The sequence below is a fragment of the Sciurus carolinensis genome, chromosome 6, assembly GCF_902686445.1.
Source record: "Sciurus carolinensis chromosome 6, mSciCar1.2, whole genome shotgun sequence".
Classification (NCBI taxonomy): domain Eukaryota; kingdom Metazoa; phylum Chordata; class Mammalia; order Rodentia; family Sciuridae; genus Sciurus; species Sciurus carolinensis.
Genome location: NC_062218.1, coordinates 44,770,194 through 44,796,970, shown reverse-complemented (window position 1 = coordinate 44,796,970; position 26,777 = coordinate 44,770,194). Strand labels below are relative to the sequence as shown.

The 26,777-nt window shown below is 38.5% G+C and overlaps 1 protein-coding gene and 1 pseudogene across 1 annotated transcript in view; one reads left to right on the top strand and one right to left on the bottom strand.

Annotated features, from left to right (window-relative positions):
• Il31ra (interleukin 31 receptor A) overlaps positions 1-26,777 on the bottom strand; it is a 100,102-nt gene that overhangs the window by 58,074 nt on the left and 15,251 nt on the right. The gene's annotated exons all lie outside the window — the stretch shown is intronic.
• LOC124986272 (60S ribosomal protein L19-like) lies at positions 9,498-10,078 on the top strand (annotated as a pseudogene).

Below are 26,777 nucleotides of genomic sequence, written 5' to 3'. Positions count from 1 at the left end.
AACTTCAGTTACTACAATGAGCTACTGTTACTGATGATCTTGTGTTGTAACTCCTCCCGTGGTTTTGAGCATTAAAGGGTTGAGGGCCGTGGGTCTACTTGTAGAGACAGAGCATGGGCATTAATTTCAGATATCACATAGTAAGTGCTGTACACAGAGGGCACAGAGCACCTATGGAGAGAAACGAGCTAATGACTGTGGAAAGCCAATGAGCATTGCCATTCTGACGATTCCCTTCTTCTAATGACACCCTTATTCTAATGCTTGTTCATCCTCCAGAAACTTTTCCACTTTCCTCTCACACCAAAGAACCACCACAGAAATGACTGCTTATTTGTAAGAAGTGAAATCAAGAATCAATAAATGGGATGGTATCAAACTGAAAAGCTCTTCACAGCAAAGGAAACAATCAAGAACATGAAGAGAGAGCCTACAGAATGGGAGAAAATCTTTACCACCAGCACCTCAGATAGAGCATTAATCATTAATCTCCAGGATATATAAAAAAAACTCAAAAAATTAACATAAAAAAAAGAAAACAACCCAATCAATACGTGGGCAAAATAACTAAACAAGCACTTCACAGAAGAAATATGAATGGTCAACAAATATATGAAAAAATATTCAACATCTCTAGCAATTAGAGAAATGCAAATTAAAACTATACTGAAATTCCATCTCACTCCAGTCAGAATGGCAATTATCAAGAAAACAAGTAACAATAAATCTTGGCAAGGATGTAGGGAAAAAGGTTCATTCATACATTGCTGGTGGGACTGCAAATTGGTGCAGCCACTCTGGAAAGCAATATGGAGATTCTTCAGAAAATTTGTAATGAAACCACATTTGATCCAGTTATCCCATTCCTCAGTTTATACCCAAAGAATTTAAAACCAGAATTTGACAGTGACACAGCCATATCAACATTTATAGCAGCTCAATTCACAATAGCTAAGCCATGGAATCAACCTAAGTGCCCTTCAACAGAAGAACTGATAAAGAAAATGTGGTGTACATCACAATGGAATATTACTCAGCCATAAAGAAGAGTGAAATTATGGCATAAGCCAATAAATGGACAGAACTGGAGACTATCATGCTAAATGAAATAAATCAACTCCAAAAAAACAAAGGCCAAATGTTCTTTCTGATATATGGATGCTAACACATAATAAGCAGGGACAGAGAATAGAAATTCATTGGATTAGACAAAGGGGGATGAAGGGAAGGGAGAGGAGACAGGAATAGGAAAGACAGTAGAATAAATTGAACATATCTTTCCCATGTTCATCTATGAATACACAACCAGTGTAACTCCACATCATGTACAACCACAAGAATGGAATACTAATTAGAGTAAGTTATACTCCACGTATTATAATATGTCAAAATACACTCTATGTCATTTATAACTAAAAAGAATCAATATAAAAAAAAAGAATTGACTGATTATTGGTAGGAAATGCAAACAAATGTGAAATAATTCCCAGGAGTTTAGAAATAAGTTCAAGTGAGTTCATCTAGTAAATCTGTGCACAAAGCTGATCCTAGTTATCTGTGGTGGGTAACTGTGTACCTGAAGAACCTGCATTTACTCAGAATTCCAGTCAAGGAAATCTGTGCATAATCTCAGACAGTTGGAATTGGAAAATTTTCATTGTTGTTTAATTGCAGGAAACTTTGCAACTAATTGTATCCTAAATGGAAGGACACTTTAAGGGCAGAAAGAAGAGATCAACTTTGAATGTAAAACATTAATGGTTAAAATATAAAAGCTAGGGCTGGGGTTGTGGCTCAGTGGTAGAGCACTTGCCTAGCATGTGTGAGGCACTGGGTTCAACTCCCAGCACCACATAAAAAAACTAAATAAACAAAATAAAGGTATTGTGTCCATCTACAACTAAAAATATTTTTAGATAAAATACAAAAGTTAATAGTTTTTAATCCAGTTATGTCTACATGAGGAAATGATGAAATTTCCTATCACTGGAGCAATAGACTCTAGCAGGGTAGCCACAAGACCTCACCACAGCCTTGATGAAAGAGACCTCAAAACCAAAAATCTCCCTCCCTGAATGATCAGACTCTGTGAAGCCTTTTCAGATTACTGATTTAACAGAAGGGGATGTGCACCTTCCAGTCAACAGAAACACTATCCCTCACATGTTTCAACGCCAGTCTTTTGAAGGCAAATTGTCCTCTCCAAATCTGAGATATGGGAAATTCCCTAAGATTCTTCTGTGCTCTTGAGGAGAATCATCAATCATTTCCTGCATCCCTGGCTCATCAGCCTTCACTTTTGAAATGGAAAAGTTCTGAATAACTGGTTTTCAAAGAGAGGCCACTCCCTAGAAATAGAGAGTCTCATACTGGAGAGACTTCATTTAAATAAAGCATTTACTGGAAGCCTAGAATTTTCAAACAGTACTATGAACATGCCATGCTAGACTAAAGGACTCTTAAATACACAGTGATGCCACTTAAGTAAGGGATGATGTCCTACGTAAACCTACAAGCAGCCATCATTAGGACTAGGAAGACTAGAAATAAATCCAAGCAGGTATTGCTGGCTATCATCAGTGGCTGGGGACAAGGCAGGAGGGAGAAGCAAAGCAAGAAGCTACTGCCTCTGACAGTACTTGCTGCAAACTTTAGCATGTTAAATTATTCCCGTCTGCCTATATCCTATCTCATAGGACCAAAGTTAGGAAACTACAATGTGGCTGTTCAAGTCCCCTGCACTCCCCCGATAACACACTCTCACACACATGTACTGTCCTCTGGCAAATCAGTTCTCACACCAGGCTGTGTCCTGGAGGCCAAGCTTTATCTTATTTCACTTGTACAAAAATGTACCACCTCATGATTTTCCCAGGACTGACTGCACTTCTTCCATCCAGTCATTCACTCAACTAATATTTGTTGATAGCCATTCTGTGCCAGGTACAGAGCAGGAAAACTTTAATCCAAGTTTCCTGGTTGGTGAGAAATTCTGAGGGATTGACTGAGGATGGGCGGCTTACTGCTTGATTCCCTCTCCCAGGGTTAGCAGTCTATAGCTACTTGACTCTATGGCCAGAGTGCTGTCCTTAGAATTCACTCCTTCCTCTTTGCCCACTCTAAAATTCCCACCCTAACTATGGGAAGCAAGCGGCAGGCTGCCCAGCCTTCCTTGATCTCTCAGAATTCCTCACAGACTAGAGGGTTTGGCTTAAAGTTTTACTTTCATCGATCAAATACAAGGGTTCCCTGTTCTCATTCTCTTTTCAAAGTTGATTTGGAGCCTGCAGATATCATTGTAGTAATAACAATGACCCTAGAGTTACAAAGCACTTTTCAAGTACTTTTTTTACTAGATCCTTCCTCACCTTTGAGGTAAATAAGGCAGATATTTGCATATTTTATATTTACTTATATGTTTTATATTTACATTTGTGTATTTTATGATTCATTTATTATTATATTTTCAGTTGAGTTATATGAAATTACTATTTTCATAAGCCAAAAACAGTCAAATATTGATAATTTTTACCTAATAAGTAATAGCATCCTTATTTTTTGAATGAGGACACTGAGTACATACCAATCCCAAAATAAGCATAAGAGCAATCAGATGGCTGCCTTCATTTTAAAGCCTATAAACTCACTCCATACAAGAACATTCTGAGATGACCAGAAACAAGATTGGAAAGAACAACAAAATAATGTAACATAAGAGACTACCAAGTGCTAATTACATTACATGAATTTTATCCTCTCCTTAAAATCCCTATAGAGTTGGTATCTCCTCTTCACAGATAAGGAAATTGAGGCTCAGAGACATCATGTAAACAGTTAAAAAATAAGAGTGTAAGTGGCATAAAGAGAATTCAAAACCATACTGTCTGATTCCAAAGCTTAGCTCTCCACTAAAGTCACATATTATTAACAATTGGTCTCCCTAGCTCTCCTGCCATGAAACACCAATACATGCAAGGATTTTTTTTTTGCCTCTCCTAGTATAATTTTCTCTACTTTGAGTTTCTGAAAGATAAATTCACTACATTTAAATACTTTCCCCAGTCTCTGATTCCTGACACCCATGACTTCCCAACCACACCCCAGCATTTTAAATATTACCTGCCAAAAGAGTAAATTCCCTATAACTGTCAACAATCAGTCTGATTAAGGAGTAATTCGTGTGATAGGTTCTGACCCATAGTTTGACTGAAGACAGCAGAAGATTCTTACATGGTAGGAAAAGAGGGCTTGGGTTGTCACTGTTCTAAATGAGTTGGCACTCACCTTTAGTACTTGGTGGTATCCCACAGGTGCTGATTCAAAGGATCCACCTCAAAGGCAACTCCTTCCCCTACAGCACAAATCAGGACTGAGAGGATGATCTGGACTTTAATTTATACTCTGCATTTCCTCTCTAGTTGTTTGGGGGCTTTTCCTTTGCTTTTAAGCCCAGCCCAACCCACAGTGGCACTTATCCACTCATGCTGGGAAATGGATTGTATTATTGTAATTGAAATAAATAAATAAATAAATAATCATCTGCATCTGTCAAGTCACTCAACTTTAAAGAAGTATCATCTGAAAGAACCATAAATAAAAGAAATGACTAAATTTTAAAGTTTCTATTCAGGAAGTTCTTATGAATGTGGTAATAGGTGAAATCCTGAGAGTATTTTAACTTGAAAACAGAAATATGCAATCATGCAATTATCTTCAAACAAAGAAAAAAAAACAATGGAAAGGAAATAATGATAGCTACTCAGAAATAATGTTTATAATTCTTATTCATATGTAAAGGAAAATTCACTGAACTGACAGGCAAGAGCCTCAGATTAGCCACTATTAATAATAATGATAATTAATAATATGTAGAGCTCTTACTATATGTCAGGGATATTATTAAAAAATTAAATTATCTCATTTAATCTTCATAATAATCCTCTGACATTGGCAGTACCCTTATTCCTATTGTACAGATGAAAAAACTGAAGTCAAAACAATTGAGAAACTGTCCAAAGTTAAGTAGTAAAGTCAAGAATTGAACCAAGGCAGCCTAACTCTGAATTTCTATAAACCAAAGGGTTAAATTGGGATTTCTGGTATCCCTTTGGGCACTGTAATTTTTACGATCTTTTATAACTAACTGACAAAATCATAAAGAAAACAGACTAATGAGTAGGTTATGATGCAATCAGAAAGAAACCCAACCTAAGTTTTAAAACAAGGTATGCTTTGTAGTTCTTTTTCTTTTAAAACCCATTCCTCAACTTCCTTAAGCAATACTCTACTAACTAGAAGAGGTTAGCAGAAACAAGGATGAGGGAGTAGTCTTTTACATAGTACATCATAAGTATAAGATACTTAAGATTCCATTATAGTGTACTATGTAGGAAAGGTAAATGTTAGTATAAAAATACCAAGCACTTCTTTAATTTATTCAACCAAACATGCAAACATCTATTATATGTACAACACTTTACTTAAAGTACTGTGTGTCACAGAATTCCAGTTAAGACATGGCCAGTTAAGCATCTGAGTTTATCTCCACTCTGTCAGGAAACTCCAGAGAAATCATAGTAAATGTATAGGAAAAGTACAGAACCATGAAGAAAAGCACATGGGAAAAGAGACAATAGCAAATAACAAAGATATTAACAAATTTTTGGAAAATGAGAAATGAATCAGTGGTAAACTAATTGGTAAAGATGAGAAAATTGAAACCTAGAATTCATAAAAGGGATGACAAGAAGAAGGAAGCAGAATTATGCCATGAACTCTCACACAGCTCAGGAATTTGAGACACCATGTCAGTTTAATCTACTTTCACTATTCATGTATTTCTTATTTTTGACTTCACCTACTTGCTAAAATTTATTTGTAACTTCCAAATCAATACTCACCATGCTTTTTCATTAATTCATAGACAGGGAGTATTAGAAAATTTAAGTTACCCCTATGCATGCATTCCCAGCTGAGTTGGGATAAAGCAACACTCTACTTTCTTGTTTGACCTCCCAGACTATTTACAAGTGTCCTTCCCATGTCTTTTTTTAAATATTTTTAATTGTAAATGGACACAATACCTTTATTTTATTTATTTTTATGTTGTGCTTAGTATTGAAACTTACACGTGCTAAGAAAGCGCTCTACCACTGAGCTACAACCCCTATCCCCCAAACCCGCTTCCCATGGTTTATTTAGTGCCACAAGTTTTGCATTTTGGTGTCTTTTGGTAGTGATTTCACTATTTCAAATGGCCCCTGAGGATAGTTCTGAAAATATGACCAGAGGTTCAAGGGAAGCCAACCATGAATTTCTCCTGCAGAGAAGGGTTCAGTATTTGCTAATTCAGTGTTTTCAGCATATTTGTAGAACACAATTATCAGGAATAATAAGAACTGACTGTAATTGTGGGAAATGAAAACAGGAAGATTCTTGAAAATCTGAAAAAGACCATCCAACTTCTTAGGCCACAAAGTCAACTGACTAAATTTCTCCTATCCAACAATGTGTAGAAAGGAATCAGAATAAACAAAGGCAATGTAGAAAGAAAAATATTTTTTAATTATAAACTATTAGTTAACCCTCAGGGAAAAAAATGAGAAAAACATTGTATCTATAAAATAAGATTAAGAGTTACTAAGTGCTAAAAAATATAAATAAATAAGATGTTAAGAAAAAGGCATAATCAGAGAAAAAGAGCTTCCAGAAATTACTAATATGAGAACTGAAACTTAAAGCTTAGAAAATACAATTGAGGAAATTTCCCATAAGACAGAAGAAAAGACAAAGACATGAGGATAAGTCAACATCTTACTATGAGAAGTTACATAGCGAACAGAGAAATGGAGGGGAAGAAATAATGAAATAAAAGTTCTAAGAATTGAAGAACGTCTGTTTCAAGATTGAAAGGCCTTTGCTGTCCTCAGCCAAATTAATGAAAATAAATCAACACTAAATTGCAAAACAGTGAAGATGCAGAATATTAAAAATAAAGAGAAGTCAGGTATTGTGGTGCATGTCTATAATCTCAGCACTTGGAAAGCAGAGGTTGTTAGGATCACTTGAATACAGGAGTTTAAGAGCATCCTGTGCAACAGAGCAAGACTCTGTCTCTTAAAAAAAAAAAAAAAAATTCAAGGTGAGGGAGAAGGGATGGGAAAAGGGGAAAGAGGAAATGCAAAATGAAATTGACCAAATTATGCTATGCGTGTGTATGAATATATCACAATTAATTCCACTTTTATTTATAAGTATAATGTATTAATTTTAAAAAACATCAATAAATAGAGGGAAAACCAGGAGAACAGAGGAAGAGGATTGAGGAAGGGAGGAGGGAAGGGAAATCGAAGTACTTGGGATTGAATTGAAGTAATTTATATTATATGCATTTATAAATATGTCAAAATGAATCCTACTATTATGTATAACTATAATGTGCTAATAACATAAACAAAAAGAATAGTGTAATAAATAGATAAAAAAATAAAGAGGAAAAATAAAAAACTTTTCAGGTCAGGAGTGAGGATGGTTTGTTTGAAATTTCTCAGCTTCTCATTAGCAAAACCAGAAGCTAGAAACTAATGGATCAATGCCTTCTTTATTTAATTCTAATGGAAAATTACTTCTAACCTAGGATGTTCTATAAATCCAAATATCAGTTCAGGGAGGAGAATAGAACACAGGCATTTTTTTAAAAGCAGTGTTTAAAGAAATATTTCTCCAGGAAAACTTCTTCAAGATGTTATTGAAAAGCACACACAATCAAAACAAGAAGATAAATCAAATTAAAAGGGAAAGAATGGACTCCTGAAAACAAAGAATTTCAAATAGGAGAGAATTCCAGAAATGATGACAAAGGAAGATCCCAAAATTCAAACAGTGCAACAGGTTTAGAGAGCAGATGGTAATTGATGAATTGCTGGAGGGTCAGTGTGAACAATGTGAGAGTTAAATATTCCAGGGTGCCTGTTATGGAATGTGCGGAACACTTTGTTGAGTTCTTCCTCCAGAAGCTCTAACAAGCTCTACCAAGCTCTCATAAAAATAATTGGAGAAAAATCCTATTGGGTTTCTGGCAGGGAGAAGGAAAGAGTAATCATTGAGAAATATAGCAGAACATTCTGTTCTTCTTAACAAGGACTGCCCTGGAGAGAAACCAGAGCTTACTCTAAAGGGAGAAGGGAAATACTGAACTACAACCTCTCTAGAAATCCTGTACCACCTAGGCGGTGAGGGGAGAGAAAGCTTAGACTCATCTGTAAAATTCACAGTCCAAGAACACATGCTCACTAAATGACTGAGACCCAATCATAGGGCTTCCCCTCCCTCCACACCTTAGCACCACGCTGCTAAAGGCCTATTCTCCACAGTTCCTTTTATGTAATACATTATGTCTGCCTCTCAACAAAAAATTACAAACTATACTAAAAGGCAAAAGGCACACTTGAAAGAAACAGAGAAAGCATCAGAAGCACACCCAGATTTGGCAGGGAATATTAGAATTACTAGACCATGAATTTAAAATAACTATGATTAATATGCTAAGGGTTCAAATGAAAAAAGCAGATCGCATGCCAGAACAACTGGATAATGTATGCAGAGAGTTGAAATTCTAAAAAAGAATTTAAAAAAAAAAAAAAACTAGAGATCAAAAAACTCTAGCAGAAAAAGAATGCCTTTGATGGGCTCATTAGTAGACCACACATGGCTGAAGAAAGACTCTGAGCTTGAGAATAAACAACAGATTCTCCAAGTGGAAATCCAAAGAGGATAAAAAATTCTTAATAAATAATAACAGAATATCCAAGCATTGTGGGACAAGTACAAAAGGTTTAATGTATGCATAATAAATAGGAATACCAGAGAGAAAAGAAATGAAATAATAGAACTGCAGCAATATTTGAAACAATAAAGACTGTGATTTCGTCAAATTTATGTCAGACACCAAATCACACATTAAGGAAACACATAGAACAGCAAGCAGGATATATTTCAGAAGAACTATACCTAGGTGTATCATAGTCAAACTAAGAAAGTGGAAAACTAAAGAAAAAAATCTAAAAAGCCAGAGGGGAAAAGCACCTTACCTATGGAGGAGTGAAGAAAAGAAACACATCCAACTTCTCTTCAGAAACTAAACAAGGAAGAAGAAAGTGGGGTGAAATATTATAGCACTGAGAGAAAAAATACATTAACCTAGAATTTTATATCCTATGAAATTATCCTTCAACATGAAAAAGAAATATATTCTCTGACAAAAAAAAATTGAGGAAATTTGTTGTCAGTAGACCTGCCTTGAGAGAAATGTTAAAAGAAGTTTTTTTTTTAGAGAAGGAAAATGACATAGGTCAGAAACTTGGATCTACCTAAACAAAAAAAAGATAAAGAACAAGTGAAAGTGAAACAAACCCTTTTATTTTTCTTATTGTGAATGGACCTAGCAGATAAGTTTATTCAAAATAGTAATAGCTCCTTTCGCTGCCGCAGCCGCAGCCATGAGTACGCTCAGGCTTCAGCAGAGGTTTGTCTCCAGCGTCCTGCGCTGTGGGAAAAAGGAGGTCTGGTTGGACCCCAGTGAAATCGCCAGTGCCAACTCTCGTCAGCAGATCCGGAAGCTGATCAAAGATGGGCTGATCATCCGCAAACCAGTGACTGTCCATTCCCGGGCTCGATGCCGGAAAAATACATTGGCTCGCGGGAAGGGCAGGCATATGGGCACAGGTAAGCTGACGGGCACAGCTAATGCTCCAAGGCCGGAGGAGGTAACCTGGGTGAGGAGGATGCAGATTCTGCGCAGGCTGCTCAGGAGCTACCATGAGTCTAAGAAGATTGACCAACACACGTATCACAGCCTCTACCTGAAGGTAAAGGGGAATGTGTTCAAAAACAAGCGGATTCTCATGGAACACGTCCACAAGTTGAAGGCAGATAAGGCCCGCAAGGAGCTCCTGGCTGACCAGGCTGAGGCCCACAGGTCTAAGACCAAGGAGGCACGCAAGCCCCGCAAAGAGCGCCTGCAGACCAAGAAGGAAGAGGTCATCAAACACAGTCCAAGGAGAAAGAGACCAAGAAATAAAGCTCCCCTCTTGTGTCTGTACATAGTGGTCTCAGTCCTTTAAATAAAAACAAGCTTTATCTGTTTAAAAAAATAATAATAATAATAGCAACAATGTATTCAATCATTATCATTTGGAGGGGGTTTGCCTGGTTGTGTTTTGTGTGTGCTTGTGTGTTGTTTTGTGTGTGGTACTGGGAATGGAACCCATGGACACTCTAACATTGAGCTACATTCCCAGACCATCCCATTTTTTATTTTGAGAAAGGGTCTCAGGCCCAGGTTGACCTAGGACTTTTCCTGCCTCAGCCTCCCAAGATAGTGGGAATGAATATAGCTTATACATAAGAAAAATGAATGACCACCATTATCCAAGAGACAGGAGAAAGGGATTGGAATTATTTGCATTCTAGTGTCATTTGTAAGTGGACTTCAATTAGTTGTACATGTATTTTTCAAACTCCAGGGCAATTGCTAAAATAAGTTAAAAAGTTTAATATGAGAAGTAAGAAGTGAAATAGGATCATATAAAATGCTCAATTAAAACCACTAACACAGAAAAGTAGTTGAAGACAATAAGAACAAAGAATAAGGAAAACAAATAGAAAACAGTAACAAATATGATAGGTATTTTTTTTTTAACTTTCAGATGCTTTATTTTTTTTTATAGTAAACAAATGGGATATATGTTGTTTCTGTTTGTACATGGAGTAAAGGCATACCATTTGTGTAATCATAAATTTACATAGGGTAATGTTGTTTGATTCATTCTGTTATTTTTTCCTTCCTCCCATCCCTCTTTTCCCTCTATACAGTCCTTCCTCCATTCTTGCCCCCCTCCCTAACCCTAACTCTAACCCTAACACTAACCCCTCCCACCCCCCCATTATGTGTCATCATCCACTTATCAGCGAGATCATTCATCCTTTGGTTTTTTGAGATTGGCTTATCTCACTTAGCATGGTATTCTCCAATTTCATCCATTTGCCTGCAAATGCCATAATTTTATCATTCTTTATGGCTGAGTAATATTCCATTGTATATATATATATCACAGTTTCTTTATCCATTCATCAACTGAAGGGCATCTAGGTTGGTTCCACAGTCTGGCTATGGTGAATTGAGCAGCAATGAACATTGATGTGGCTGTATCTCTGTAGTATGCTGATTTTAAGTCCTTTGGGTATAGGCCGAGGAGTGGGATAGCTGGGTCAAATGGTGTTTCCATTCCAAGCTTTCTGAGGAATCTCCACACTCCTTTCCAGAGTGGCTGCACTAATTTGCAACCCCACCAGCAATGTGAGTGTACCTTTTTCACCACATCCTCGCCAACACCTATTGTTGCTTGTATTCTTGATAATCGCCATTCTAATTGGGGTGAGATGAAATCTTAGGGTAGTTTTGATTTGCATTTCCCTTATTACTAGGGATGTTGAACATTTTTTCATATATCTGTTGATTACTTGTACATCTTCTTCTGTGAAGTGTCTGTTCATTTCCTTAGCCCATTTGTTGATTGGATTATTTGTATTCTTGGTGTAGAGTTTTTTGAGTTCTTTATAGATTCTGGAAATTAGCGCTCTATCTGAGGTATGGTTGGCAAAGATATTCTCCCACTCTGTAGGCTCTCTCTTCACATTTCTGATAGTTTCCTTTGCTGAGAGAAAGCTTTTTAGTTTGAATCTATCCCAGTTGTTGATTCTTGCTTTTATTTCTTGTGCTATGGGAGTCCTGTTAAGGAAGTCTGATCCTAAGCCAACAAGTTGAAGATTTGGACCTACTTTTTCTTCTATAAGATGCAGGGTCTCTGGTCTGATTCCGAGGTCCTTGATCCATTTTGAGTTGAGTTTTGTGTAGGGTGAGAGATAGGGGTTTAATTTCATTCTATTGCATATGGTTTTCCAGTTTTCCCAGCACCATTTGTTGAAGAGGCTATCTTTTCTCCATTGCATATTGTTGGAACCTTTGTCTAGTATGAGAAAATTGTATTTAGTTGGGTTTGTGTCCATGTCCTCTATTCTGTACCATTGATCTACCTGTCTATTTTGGTACCAATACCATGCCGTTTTTGTTACTATTGCTTTGTAGTAGAGTTGAAGATCTGGTATTGCAATACCCCCTGCTTCACTCTTGCTACTGAGGATTGCTTTAGCTATTCTAGGTTTTCTATTCTTCCAGATGAATTTCATAATTGCTTGCTCTATTTCTGCAAGGTACATCATTGGGATTTTAATTGGAATTGCATTGAATCTGTATAGCACTTTAGGTAGTATAGCCATTTTGACAATATTAATTCTGCCTATCCAGAAACATGGGAGATCTTTCCATCTTCTAAGGTTTTCTTTAATTTCTTTCTTTAGTGTTCTGTAGCTCTCATTGTAGAGGTCTTTCACCTCTTTTGTGAGATTGATTCCCAAGTATTTTATTTTTTCCGATGCTATTGTGAATGGGGTAGTTATCCTAATTTCTCTTTCTGAAGATTCATCACTTATGTATAAAAATGCATTGGATTTATGAGCATTGATCTTGTAACCTGCTACTTTACTGAATTCACTTATGAGTTCTAAAAGTTTTCTGGTGGAATTTCCAGGTTCCTCTAAATATATAATCATGTCATAAGCGAACAGGGATTGTTTGAGTTCTTCTTTTCCTATTCGTATCCCTTTAATTTCTTTGGTTTGTCTGATTGCTCTGGCTAGAGTCTCAAGGACGATGTTGAATAGAAGCGGTGAAAGAGGGCATCTCTGCCTTGTTCCAGTTTTTAGGGGGAACGCTTTCAGTTTTTCACCATTTAGAATGATATTAGCCATGGGCTTAGCGTAGATTGCCTTTATAATGTTTAGGAATGTTCCCACTACCCCAATTTTTTCTAGTGTTTTGAGCATGAAGGGATACTGTATTTTATCAAATGCTTTTTCTGCATCTATTGAAATAATCATGTGATTCTTAACTTTAAGTCTGTTGATATGGTGAATGACATTTATTGATTTCCGAATGTTGAACCAACCTTGCATCCCTGGGATAAAACCCACTTGATCGTGGTGCACTATCTTTTTAATATATATTTGTATGCGATTTGCTAAAATTTTGTTGAGAATTTTTGCGTCGATGTTCATTAAGGATATTGGTCTGAAATTTTCTTTCCTCGATGTGTCTCTGTCTGGTTTAGGTATCAGGGTGATATTGGCTTCATAGAACGAGTTTGGGAGGGTTCCCTCCTCTTCTATTTCATGGAATAGTTTGAGGAGTATTGGAATGAGCTCTTCTTTAAAGGTTTTGTAGAACTCAGCTGAGAACCCATCTGGTCCTGGACTTTTCTTTGTTGGTAGGCTTTTGATGACCTCTTCTATTTCATTGCTTGAAATTGGTTTATTTAAGTTGTGTATGTCCTCCTCGTTCAGTTTAGGTAATTCATATGTCTCTAGAAATTTGTTGATGTCTTCGAGGTTTTCTGTTTTGTTGGAGTATAGATTTTCGAAATAGCTTCTAATTATGTTTTGTATTTCACTCGTGTCTGTTGTGATGTTTCCTTGTTCATTCCGAATTTTAGTAATTTGAGTTTTCTCCCTCTTTCTTTTGTTAGTGTGGCTAAGGGTTTATCAATTTTATTTATTTTTTCAAAGAACCAACTATTTATTTTGTTAATTTTTCCAATTGTTTCTTTTGTTTCGATTTCGTTGATTTCGGCTCTGATTTTAACTATTTCCTGTCTTCTACTACTTTTGGTATTGGTCTGCTCTTCTTTTTCTAGGACTTTGAGCTGTAGTGTTAAGTTGTTTATTTGTTGATTTCTACTTCTTTTTTTGAATGCGCCCCATGAAATAAATCTTCCTCTAAGTACTGCTTTCATAGTGTCCCAGAGATTTTGATATGATGTGTCTGTGTTCTCGTTTACTTCTAAGAATTTTTTTATTTCCCTCCTGATGTCTTCTGTTTTCCATTCATCATATAATAGTGTATTATTTAATCTCCAGGTATTGGAGAAGTTTCTGTTTTTTATTCTGCCATTTATTTCTAATTTCAATCCATTATGATCTGATAGAGTACAGGGTAGTATCTCTATCTTCTTGTATTTGCTAACAGTAGCTTTGTGGCATAAAATATGGTCTATTTTAGAGAAGGATCCATGTGCTGCTGAGAAGAAAGTGTATTCGTTCTTTGTTGGATGTTATATTCTATATATGTCCGTTAAGTCTAAATTGTTGATTGTGTTGTTGAGATCTATAGTTTCTTTATTCAATTTTTGTTTGGACGATCTATCCAGTGGTGAGAGAGGCGTGTTAAAATCGCCTAGTATTATTGTGTTGTGGTCTATTTGATTTCTGGAATTGAGAAGGATTTGTTTGACGTACGTGGATGAGCCAATGTTCGGGGCATAGATATTTATGATTGTTATGTCTTGCTGATTTATGCTTCCCTTAAGCAGCATGTAATGTCCTTCTTTATCCCTTCTGACTAGTTTTGGTTTGAAGTCCACATTATCTGAGATGAGGATGGATACTCCAGCTTTTTTGCTGTGTCCGTGTGCATGGTATGTTTTTCCCCATCCTTTCACCTTTAGTCTATGGGTGTCTCTTTCTATGAGGTGAGTCTCTTGCAGGCAGCATATTGTTCGATTTTTCTTTTTAATCCAATCTGCCAGTCTGTGTCTTTTGATTGATGAGTTCAGGCCATTGACATTCAGGGTTATTATTGTGATATGATTTGTATTCCCAGTCAATTGACTCATATTTGTTTTTGACATGATTTGGTTTCTCCTTTATTTGGCTATTCCTTTAGGCTAGCGCCTCCTGTTGCTGATTTGCATCATTGTTTTTCATCTCTTCCTCATGGAATATTTTGCTGAGAATGTTCTGTAATGCCGGCTTTCTTTTTGTAAATTCCTTTAGCTTTTGTTTATCATGGAAGGATTTTATTTCATCGTCAAATTTGAAGGTAAGTTTTGCTGGGTATAAGATTCTTGGTTGGCATCCGTTTTCTTTCAGGGCTTGGTATATGTTGTTCCAGGCCCTTCTAGCTTTTAGGGTCTGGATTGAAAAATCTGCTGATATTCTTATTGGTTTCCCCCTGAATGTAATTTGATTCTTTTCTCTCGCGGCCTTTAAAATTCTGTCTTTATTTTGTATGTTAGGTATTTTCATAATAATGTGCCTTGGTGTGGGTCTGTTGTAATTTTGTATGTTTGGAGTTCTATAAGCCTCTTGTACTTGGTTTTCCATTTCATTCTTCAGATTTGGGAATTTTTCTGTTATTATTTCATTGAATAGATTGTTCATTCCTTTGGTTTGTTTCTCTAAGCCTTCCTCAATCCCAATAATTCTTAAATTTGGCCTTTTCATGATATCCCATAATTCTTGTAGATTCTGTTCATGATTTCTTACCATCTTTTCTGTTTGGCCAACTTTACTTTCAAGATTAAATAATTTGTCTTCAATGTCTGAGGTTCTGTCTTCCAGGTGTTCTATCCTATTGGTTATGCTTTCTATGGAGTTTTTAACTTGGTTTATTGTTTCCTTCATTTCAAGTATTTCAGTATGTTTTTTTTTTCAGTATCTCTAACTCTTTATTGAAATGATCTCTTGCTTCCCGTATTTGGTCTTTTAACTGTTGATTGGTGCAATCATTTAATGCCTGCATTTGCTCTTTCATCTCCTCCTTCAATGCCTGCATTTGCTCTTTCATCTCCTCATTAGCTTCCCTGATCGTTTTAATTACATACATTCTGAACTCCCTTTCTGACATTTCTTCTGCTGTGCTGTCATTGGGTTTTATTGATGTAGTATCTAGGTTTGTTTGGGACATTTTCTTCCCTTGTTTTCTCATATTGGTCAGCTGTCAGTGGGACCCTGAGATATTGCAGTTTTCCGCTATTGGCTTATAGTGTCCCGGTAGATTTCCAGTGTATCACCTCCCAGCCTTCAGTAGCCTGAAGTCTTGGAGGAATCTGATAAAGCAGCACATCCGAAGAAAACTGCCCCTAGCCCCCTACGGGTTCCACGGTTTGGAACTGGCTCTGTGCGGAAATGCTCTCACTGTGGGCCTGCACCGTGCAGCTGGCCGTGTGGGAGGAGCCCACTGCCGGAGTGTAGAAGGCTACCTTGGGAAGACTCTAGCTGCCCTGCCCGGCTCCGATAAGCCACCTCTATCTGGGCCTGCCACCCGGGCCGAGCTTTACCCAGTGGGCAGACTCACCTGTGGCTCTATTTCAGTCCGAGTCTCTCAATGCCTCCCCTTCTTAACTCCTGGGTTCTGGAGCGACTGGGGGTGCAGTCACCCTCTAGGCCGCCATCTTGGATCGCCTCGTGAAGAGAGCCTGCGGCCGGAGTGGGCAGAGCCGCTTGAAGAGGTGTCTGGCTGCCCTGCCCTGATCCCAGAGGCTGCTTGCAGATCGAAGCTCTCCGTTGGTTCGGGGGCTTGTGGCTGGTTCTATGTAGAATACCTCTCACTGGGCGGTCTGGTCTGAGAAGCTAGCCTTGAAAGGCACCTCCCACCTCAGGGGTCCAGGCTACTTGGGGAGGTCTCTGGCTGCCCTATCCTGGTCCCTGAAGCTGCTTGTGTGCCAGAGTACACTGTGCTGTGCTGGCTCCAGGACTTGGAGCTTGTTCTGGTCAGAAAGGCTCTCACTAGCGGGCCCGCTCCGGGAACCTGGAGAAGCTGGCTGTGTGGGCGGGGCCCACCTCCGGAGTGCGCAGGGCTGCCTGTGGAAGACTCTAGCTGCCCTGCCCGGCTCCGATAAGCCACCTCTATCTGGGCCTGCCACCCGGGCGGAGCTTTACCCAGTGGGCAGACTCACCCGTGGCTCTATTTAAGTCCGAGTCTCTCAATGCCTCCCCTTCTTAACTCCTGGGTTCTGGAGCGACTGGGGGTGCAGTCTCCCTCTAGGCCCCCATCTTGGATCGCCCCATGAAGAGAGCCTGCAGCCGGAGTGGGCAGAGCCGCCTGAAGAGATCTCTGGCTGCCCTGCCCTGATCCCAGAGGCTGCTTGCGGATCGAAGCTCTCCGTTGGTTCGGGGGCTTGTGGCTGGTTCTATGTAGAAAGACTTTCACTGGGCAGTCTGCTCCGAGAAGCTAGCCTTGAAAGGCACCTCCCACCACAGGGGTCCACTGTAAATTCTTTTAGCTTTTGTTTATCATGGAAGGATTTTATTTCATCGTCAAATTTGAAGGTAAGTTTTGCTAGGTATAAAATTCTTGCTTGGCATTCATTTTCTTTCAGGGCTTGAAAAATGTTGTTCCAGGCCCTTCTAGCTTTTAGGGTCTGGATTGAAAAATCTGCTGATATCCATATTGGTTTCCCACTGAGTGTAATTTGGTTCTTTTCTCTCACAGCCTTTAAAATTCTGTCTTTATTTTGTATGTTAGGTATTTTCATTATAATGTGCCTTGGTGTGGGTCTGTTGTAATTTTGTGTATTTGGAGTCCTATAAGCCTCTTGAACTTGATTTTCCATTTCATTCTTCAGATTTGGGAAATTTTCTGATATTATTTCATTGAATAGATTGTTCATTCCTTTGGTTTGTTTCTCTAAGCCTTCCTCAATCCCAATAATTCTTAAATTTGGCCTTTTCATGATATCCCATAGTTCTTGGAGATTCTGTTCATGATTTCTTACCATCTTCTCTATTTGGTCAACTTTGTTTTCAGGGTTAAATATTTTGTCTTCAATATCTGAGGTTCTGTCTTTCAGGTGTTCTATCCTATTGGTTGTGCTTTCTATGGAGTTTTTAATTTGGTTTATTGTTTCCTTCATTTCAAGGATTTCTGTTTGGTTTTTTGTCAATATCTCTATAACTCTTTATTGAAATGATCTCTTCCTTCCCGTATTTGGTCTTTTAACTGTTGATTGGTGCAATCATTCAATGCCTGCATTTGCTCTTTCATCTCATCATTCAATGCCTGCATTTGCTCTTTCATCTCATCGTTTGTTTCCCCGATCATTTTAATTATGTACATTCTGAACTCCCTTTCTGTCATTTCTTCTGCCATGCTGTCATTGGATTTTATTGATGTAAAATCTAGATTTGTTTGGGGCATTTTCTTCCCTTTTCTCATACTGTTCAGGTATCAGTGGACCGCTGAGATATTGCAGATTTCCTCTATTGACTTACAATGTCCCTGAAGATTTCTAATATATCCCCTCTTAGCCTTCAGTAGCCTGAAGTCTTGGAGGAAGTTGATAATGCGGTACTCCACAAGGAAGCTGCCTCTCTAGGGGTGGTGGAATTCAGGTGGGGTATGTTCCTTGCTAGTGGGCAGAGGTGCCTCCACTTGTTGACCAATGGTCATCTAAAGGGGAACTAGGCTGCGGGCTGAGGCAAGGCCTGTTTGGGCCTGTGTCTCTGGTTTTGCTGTCCTTGTGAGAAAACCTCACCCAGCAGGAAAGACTCACCTGGTGGGGAGGTCTCACTGGTCAGTTTCCATCTTAGAGGTTCCCCTCAATCTACAACTACCACCTGGGTTGGGCTGCCTTCCTTTGCAATGTTCCCAGGGGCCCGGACCTACCTCCTGGGCCTGGGAGCCTCACCCTTTGCAGACGAGTCTCCTTAGGCTGCCTCTCCTCAAAGAATCTGCCCACAGTCCTGGAACCTTCGCTCCACCCCTCAGCTTGTCTCTGTGTGGCTCTTCCACCAAGAAGCCGCCTAGGTCCTGGGAACCTGCTCTGCACCTAATCGCCTGGCTATGCAGCCCCTCCTCTGAGCAGCCACCTGGAGCCCCGTACAGTCACTCCGAGTCCCAGCGACCTGCCACACTCCTCTTCCTCCGGGCAGCCACCCGGTGTTCCAGTGCAGTCTCTAGGAGTCCAAGCAACTCACTGCGCACCTCTTCCTCCCGACAATCACCCGTAGCCCTGGTACAGTCACTCCGAGTCCAAGTGACCTGCCGCGCTCCTCCTCCTCCTCCGGGCAGCCCCTCCCACGGTGTTCAGGAGCGGTCACTCTGAGTCCAAACAACTCACTGCGCACCTCCTCCTCTGGGCCACTGCCTGAGCCCTGGTGCATCACTCCGAGTCCAAGCGACCCGCCGTGCTCGTCCTTCTCCTCTGGGCAGCTCCCCGGTGTTCAGGAGTGGTCGCTTTGAGTCCAAACAGCTTGCTGTGCAGCTCCTCCTCTGGGCAGCTGCCCGGAGCCCTGGTGGGTTGCTCCAAGTCCAAGCGCTGTGCTGGGCAGCCTCCTCTACAATGCTCCCAGTTGTCCGTGTTCACTGCTCCAGCGGGGGGAGGGGTGTCTCGTTGGGCAGCTCTACTTCACAAAGTTCCCTGCGTTCTGGGACTACCGCCCCATCCGGGACGCCTCCCCAATGGGAGAGACTCACCCGGTGGCTTTGAGTTGGTCCCAAGTCTCTCAATATCTCCTCTTCTTCAATCCTGAGTCCAGATGGCCATGTATGAAGGGTTAAGGAAAACCTATGTTAGGTATTAATCCAACTACATTAATAATCCTTTTAAATTTTAGTGGTCTATATACGCCAATTACAAGGCAGGGATTATTCAAGTGGACCGAAAAATTGAGGATTGACTCAAGAGGCTGAGACAGGAGGGATTGTGAGTTCAAAGTCAGTCTCAGCAATGGTGAGGTGCTAAGTCACTCAGTGAGATCTGTCTAAATAAAAAATACAAAATAGGGCTGAGGATGTGACTCAGTTATCGAGTGCCCCTGAGTTCAATCCCTGGTACCCAAAAAAAAAAAAAAACAAGGATCAACATCCTGTAAATGTTGTTTACAGGAAACCTACTTTCAACATAAAGATTCATATAAATTAGAAGGTAAAGGGATGGAGAAAGATATGCCATAGTAGCAACTAATTAAAAGAAAGTAGGAATAGCAACATTAATTTCAGACAAAGCATTCTTCACAGTAAGGAAACTTATCAGGGCATTGCATAATGATAAAGGGGTCAGTTTTCAAGAAACCTGAACAATCTCTAAACTATTCTAAAAACAGTGTGTCAATACACATGAGGCAAAGATTGAAAGAACTATAAGGAAAAGTAGAAGAATGGACTATTTCGGTTGAAGACTGTAGCACTCCTCTCTCAGATATGGGTAGATCCAACAGGTAGAATATAAGTAAGTAGATAGTTTAACTGAAAATTCACAGCTGCTTAATTTTCTTCATCCTTTGAAAAGGAGTAGCCACTAACTGCCAACATTCAAGACCCGCCACAGAAAACTTAACAGGGAATGGAGGACGTATTTCCCACTAGTGACTTCACTACTCTTCTTCAGAAAAACTACTTCTACTACTACTACTACTACTACTACTACTACTATTCTTCAGAAAAACTTGGCATATTTTGCTCTTTCAAAATTATTAGAAAACACTGTTTACTTCCTGAAGAATCAAGCAATATTTTCTGAAATCCTAATTTTTTTGTACTATGATTTCCAAGACCACAGTTCTCCCTCTACCCCCTTTTCAAGCCCAGTTTAGTAGTAATAATGTAATTCAGAAATACTAACTGATCATGCCCTGGAGTTTGAAAAATACATGTACAACTAATTGAAGTCCATTTTCAAACTGATCCGAAATAACTACACTGATCATGACTAAGATCCCAGGCCAATATAAAAATATATAAAATAGATGCCCTGAATGGGCATATCTGTGCAATGGGGAAGATTAATGTGAATTGAAGTAGCACAGGGGCAATTTGAACATGCAGGGCTTACTGAACCTAAGGCAGTATATTTGCACATTTCTCATTACTATAACAAAATACCTGAGGTTGAATAACTTTAAAGAAAATAGGTTTACTTAGCTGACAATTTGGGGGTTTGAAAGTTCAGGATCAGGGGGTTCCATTGTTTGGCCTCTAGTGAGGGCCCCCTGACTGCATCACATCATGGCAGAGATACCACAACAGCAATGCATGCAAGAGGGTGAGTTTACATGTGAGACATAAACTAGAGAGGCTGAGGTTGCTCTTTTATAACTACACTCTCATGAGAACTAATCAGGGACCCATGAGAACTCTATCAATGCTTCTGAGGACAGTGCCCCCAATGACTCATTTACCTTGCTTTAGGCTCCACCTCTTAAAAGGACCCACAACCTCTTAACATTGCTGTGGGGGTCAAGCTTCCAAGACATGAACCCTTGGAGGACAAACTATACCCAAACCTTAGCAGGCAACAAGATATGCTGATGAAGGTTAAACCAGGTGGTAGCATCAGGAAAGGAAGAGATGGGGCAGATCTGAGCATGTAAAAGAGAACATGACACAGTACATCAAATAAAACTGATTGGAATGGAGACAATACAACTGAATAAAGTAACTTTGAGGCTGAGGGGGGAAAGACTTAATGCATGCCTTTCAACTCCACACTTCAAACAACTTAATGTCAGGTCCTGTGCTTGACCTGTGGAAATACAACTGAGTATGGCAAGAGCCCCGCCCAGGAAAAGTGCACAGTTTAAATGGCAAAACGGACATGTAAACAAAGTGCTATAAATAAAAAGCAGCTGTCAAAGAGGTGTGCACAGAATGCTACGGGAAAAGGAAAGAAGAGCCATTAACTTAGCCCAAAGGGAAGAGCACCCCAGAAAGTTACTATGACAAAGAAACTGTTATGGCAGATCATGTTACTTGGAAGGAAAGATACAAAATGGTAAAACAAATATTCCTGGTAGGAGTGGAGAATACAGACATTTGCTATGATTATTCCTCCCAGAGTAGGTCCAAATGTGGCCCCCAGAAGATATGTCCAACTTGTACCCCAAAATATTACCTTAAGTATAACAAGGGTCTTTGCAGATGTAATAAAGATATGATCATCCTGGATTCAGGTGGACCATAAATCCAATAACCAGTGTCATTATAAGAGACATAAAAGGAGAGATAATTACTAGAGAAGGTCATCAGGGGAAAAGCATGTGACTGTGGAAGCAGAGATTTTCATGATGCATCTACAAATCAAGGAGTACTCAGAATTTCCAGAACTACCAGAAGCCAGGATATATCCAACCCTATTGACTATTTCATTTTGTACTTTTGATCTCTAGAACCATGAGGAAATAAATTTCTGTTGTTTTTAGTCATCAAGTTTGTGGTAATTTGTAATGATAGCCATAGGAAACTAATACACCATCCCATCCTTATTGAATCTCAGGTTATAAGTGGCCAAGCTACCCTTTCAGATTTCTCACCTGGGAATGGGAAATAGAGTTAGCTGTATAGTGGTGGACAAGGGTGCTATCACATCAAGGATCCCAGCAGCCATGTGTAGATATGCAAAGAAAGAAAGATTAAGAAGAGTGAAGTAAAGAGGATCAAAGAAAGAAACAAAGATGAGAGTCATATGAAGGCCAACGTTCTATTCCCAACTTCCAGATGCCCATGTGGAACATGTGGATATCCATGACATTGCTATTATATATGATTACAATAAGCTGATGCATATTAAAGTTAGCCTAAACAAGTTTTTGTTCCTTGCAACCAAAATGATTCTTAATAATGATGCTTAGGAGTAACTTGGTTTTAAGAAAATATGAGGTGATGGAAGTAAAAATAGAAATTACTAAGCAAATAAATTTAAAGTATAAATTGATCAGGAAACAAAATGTAACAAATGAGAAATTTTAACAACATAAGAGCTCTCTGAATAGAAAGCAAACAAATTTTCTCTAACAATATAGCATTTTGATTATTTCAGACCCCAGATTAGATATTCAAATCAGGGAAGAAGATGACAAAGAAAGAGAATCTCAAAGATCCAGAGACTGAAACAATCACAGCTCTATTGACACCATTTATATGCCTCCACAGAGTAGATATTGTGGCCTCTGCCAAGGATCAGGTCTCAATATCTTATATGTCAGATTAATTACTTGATTCTTTTAGTCTCTAAATATGTATTAGCATCTATTACTATTTACTAAGGATAATGAAAATTCCAACTGTTATCTGTTAGTGGTCTCATTGTAGGGTGGATGTAGAAACAGGCCACTGTTAAGACCAGTGAGAAAAATACAGGAGTGAGAAAAACATGGGCATGTTTAGGGCAGTTGTCTGGAAAGTTTGGAAAAAACTGTCAAAAGGAATAAATATGCTGGGTGCAGTGGCGCATGCCTATAATCCCAGTGACTTAGGAGACTGAGGCAGGAAGACTGCAAGTTCAAATCCAGCCTCAACAACTTAGCGAGGCACTAAGCAACTTAGCAAGACCCTGTCTTAAAATATAAAGGGCTGAAGGTGTGACTCAGTTGTTAAGCACCCCGGCATTAATCTCTGGCACCGCCCCCTCAAAAAAAGAAGAAGAAAAAGAAAAGAAAGAAAGAAACATTCATATCAAATCCCAAAGAATGAGTAGGCAGATGTACACCAGCAGAATAAAGCAACAAACAGAAGTGTAAATATCTGGAATGCAGAAAGACTGGAAGGTAGAATGAAGTTCACTCTAAAAGCAGCAGGTCCTTCAGCATGTCCGCTGTGTTAGGCAATGATCAGATCAGGGATGGGAAGGCAGAGATTTTTCTTTTTCTATTCTATTTACTGCCACATCCCAGTAATTAAATGCAATGATCAGTCATCAAAATGTAAGGTCCATGAAGGCAGTGATTGTTTTTCTTGGTCACTGTGAAATCCATGTAAATTAATCTAATGATCAATTCCCAGGTCTCATTTTACTGACCTCGTAGTAGCAGCATTTGACACAGTCAGTCACTCACCTTGATAATTCACCTCCTCTTGGCTTTGAGGTAGAGGTGTGCTGGTAAATGTTTAACAACAAGTTCTCAAAGAAAATTTTTAAAAGCTCTGATTCATTGCATTTGCCAATTGCTGTGGTATAAATACTCCTACGATGTGTAATTTCAAGCTACCAATGTGATATTACACTAGAAAGAGATGTGCAGTAGCATATACCATTGTTTGGGCTACTTATTACTTTTGATTTTGACATAGTTTATTTAATAAGTTCATATAATTTAATTTTTAATAATGGTTAGGCCTGGCAACTAAATTCCTGAAAAATCAGATTTCAAGTCATGTTTCTTTTCAGTTGATCTCGAATTTTGTCAACAAAGTTTTTGAAAGTTTGTTCAGAGCTGACACTACTCATAAATGTCACACATTTATTATTTTATACATTTACTTTTTCCTCATAAAAAAATCTTTGATAAACATATAAAATGTCCATGTTTAACATAGTTGAGATGAAGCTGGATCAAATACTGGTATTATTTTAACAAATTACCTCAAATGTTTGAGTGTCGCAAATTTATTCAACCAACCAAACAAAGTAAAAATGAAAATGGCAAGGTATATATTGTAAATAAATCAAAACAACCAGCATGTGTAACAGAAAGAGCAGTGGCACATTAAACCAAAGCTAGCTGAATACCAAACAATGACTGTCTATCGCATAGTAAATAGACTGAAAACAGTTCCAGGTGAGACAAGACTTTTGAAATTTGAATGCCTTGGTTCTCAACATTATCATTCTTCATTGAATTTATTTCTTATTAAAGTATGTAGTCTCTAAGACTTTTTTTTTCTGACCCTATTATGTAATTTTTAGCATGGGTAGATGGGAGCGTCACTGGTATGTTACTGTACAGCTGACATGTATTTTTTGTCTATTCTTCATTATCTTAGTAGTTCTCATGCTCTCTATGTACCATAACCAACCTATTGCCTATGAGAAACATGTAAGATAATGTACTTACTTGTTACAAGTTTATAATGTATTTTTCTATCTTGTTTTATATGCATGCTATATAACATTCAAAAGAATTTTTTCTTGATTGAGAAAAGGATACAAAATGCAAAATCCACAATTTTGAAAACTGAAAACTGCCAATTGATTTGCCGTTTATTAATTATATTGGGTGCCTTGTCTTTCTTTTTTTTTTTTTTTTTTTTTTTTTTGTGGTGCTGGGGATTGAACCCAGGGCCTTGTGCTTGCAAGGCAAGCACTCTACCAACTGAGCTATCTCCCCAGCCCTGCCTTGTCTTTCTTGAGTTTTTAGTTAGCTAATGAATGAATATATTATTTAGACACTTTTGGGTTTTAGTTGGGATTTTACATAGCTTGCATTTTAATTCTTTGGTTCTTTGCTACTTCTATTAATGCATAGAATTATTTTAATAAATGTTATAATAGCAACGTAAAAACTTTTTTTAAATAAATTCCTGAAAATTGAACAATCACCCTTCATGAACTAATACAAGCTGGCTCCAAGACACCACTGCCTCCAAGGTGGTAAAGCTCTCATTGTATTCCCATTGAACTATGCTGCTCTAGAGTTTTACTTTAACCTTCCCCACCAACTCTCTTTTCCCCTATTCCACCTTCAAAAATCTTCAACTATACTACTAATTTTACATTCTCAAGGTTTGTAAGGTTTACATTATTTTAATTATGTCTTTCATGTGTTTCTCTATACCTTGATTCAAAAATTTAATCATCAGTAGATAGAACTTAAAATATTATAATATGTAATCAGTAACTGCAGCAGAACCAAGTAATATTTTATACTTGTAGAAAAAGAAGTGTAATCCTATGCCCCTCCAACCGTAATACTACATTGCATTTCAAGACTCAGTCAACTGAATTATCTTTTCCGAAACTATAATGATTCCTCAAATTTATGTCACCTTGTAGTCCACCTGTTTATACAATGAGTTCCTAGTAGAGCTTTTTATGGTCACTGAAGTTTTTATTTCTATATTCTTAAGAAAATAGAAGTAACCTCTGCCCTTGTCTAATACTGAAATCACCCACCTTCTTCACCATATATATTGTAAAAGTAAATCCATTTTATATTTGACACATCTTCTTAGAACCAGCAACACTAATGTTTTAGCAGCAGGCCATGGATACAGCAGAAAGAGTATGTGCAAGTGAGGGAAGGGTAGCAACTAGTTTGAAAGAAGCTTGACTCTGAAATGAAGGCTGTGAAGAAAGGACATCTGGGCAGGGTGCCTAATGGAAGGAATTCTGTTTATCTTCTCAGAACTAAGAACAAGCTTGAACATACATATAGTTGTAGCTGGGAGATCTTTCCACCAGACAGCTTCTGTCTCCTCACTAAAACAAAAGAAACATCCATCTGCTACAAGAAGGTATCTAAGGACATCAGTACATTTTGAAACAGCTGAGGAGAGGAACTAGCTACTGTGGTGAAGACAAGGTTAGTGGAGCAGCATCCAGGATTCTCCATCACCTACAAATGAAATATTCTTAGTTTCAGATGTTCATTACTGAAAAAAATTCTCATATTTCTGCAGCATTCAACTGAAAACTTCAGCTCTGTGATATTATTTCAACAGAACAGAATTATGGTGCTAAATCAAAGACTATTTTCCTGACACTGCCTTAATGGGAGGTTGCAAATGTTGTTATATAAACTCCCAATTCCCTCTGGGCATAGTGGCACATGCCTGTAATTCCACCCAGAGGCTTGGGTTGAATCAGGAAGATCACAAATTCAAAGCCAGCCTCAGCAACTTAGCAAGGTCCTAAGCAACTTAGCAAGACCCTGTCTCAAAATCAAAAATCGAAAGGACTGGGACTGGGTACTGGGTCTGAAGCTCAGTGACAAAGTGCTTGCCTAGTATGTGTGAGGCACTGGGTTCGATTCTCAGCACTGCATATAAATAAAATAAAGGTTCATCGACAACTAAAGAACAATATTCTTTCATAAAAAAGGCTGGGAATATGGTTCAGTGGTTAAGCACCTTGGGTTCAACCAAGGTACCAAAACATAAATAAATACAT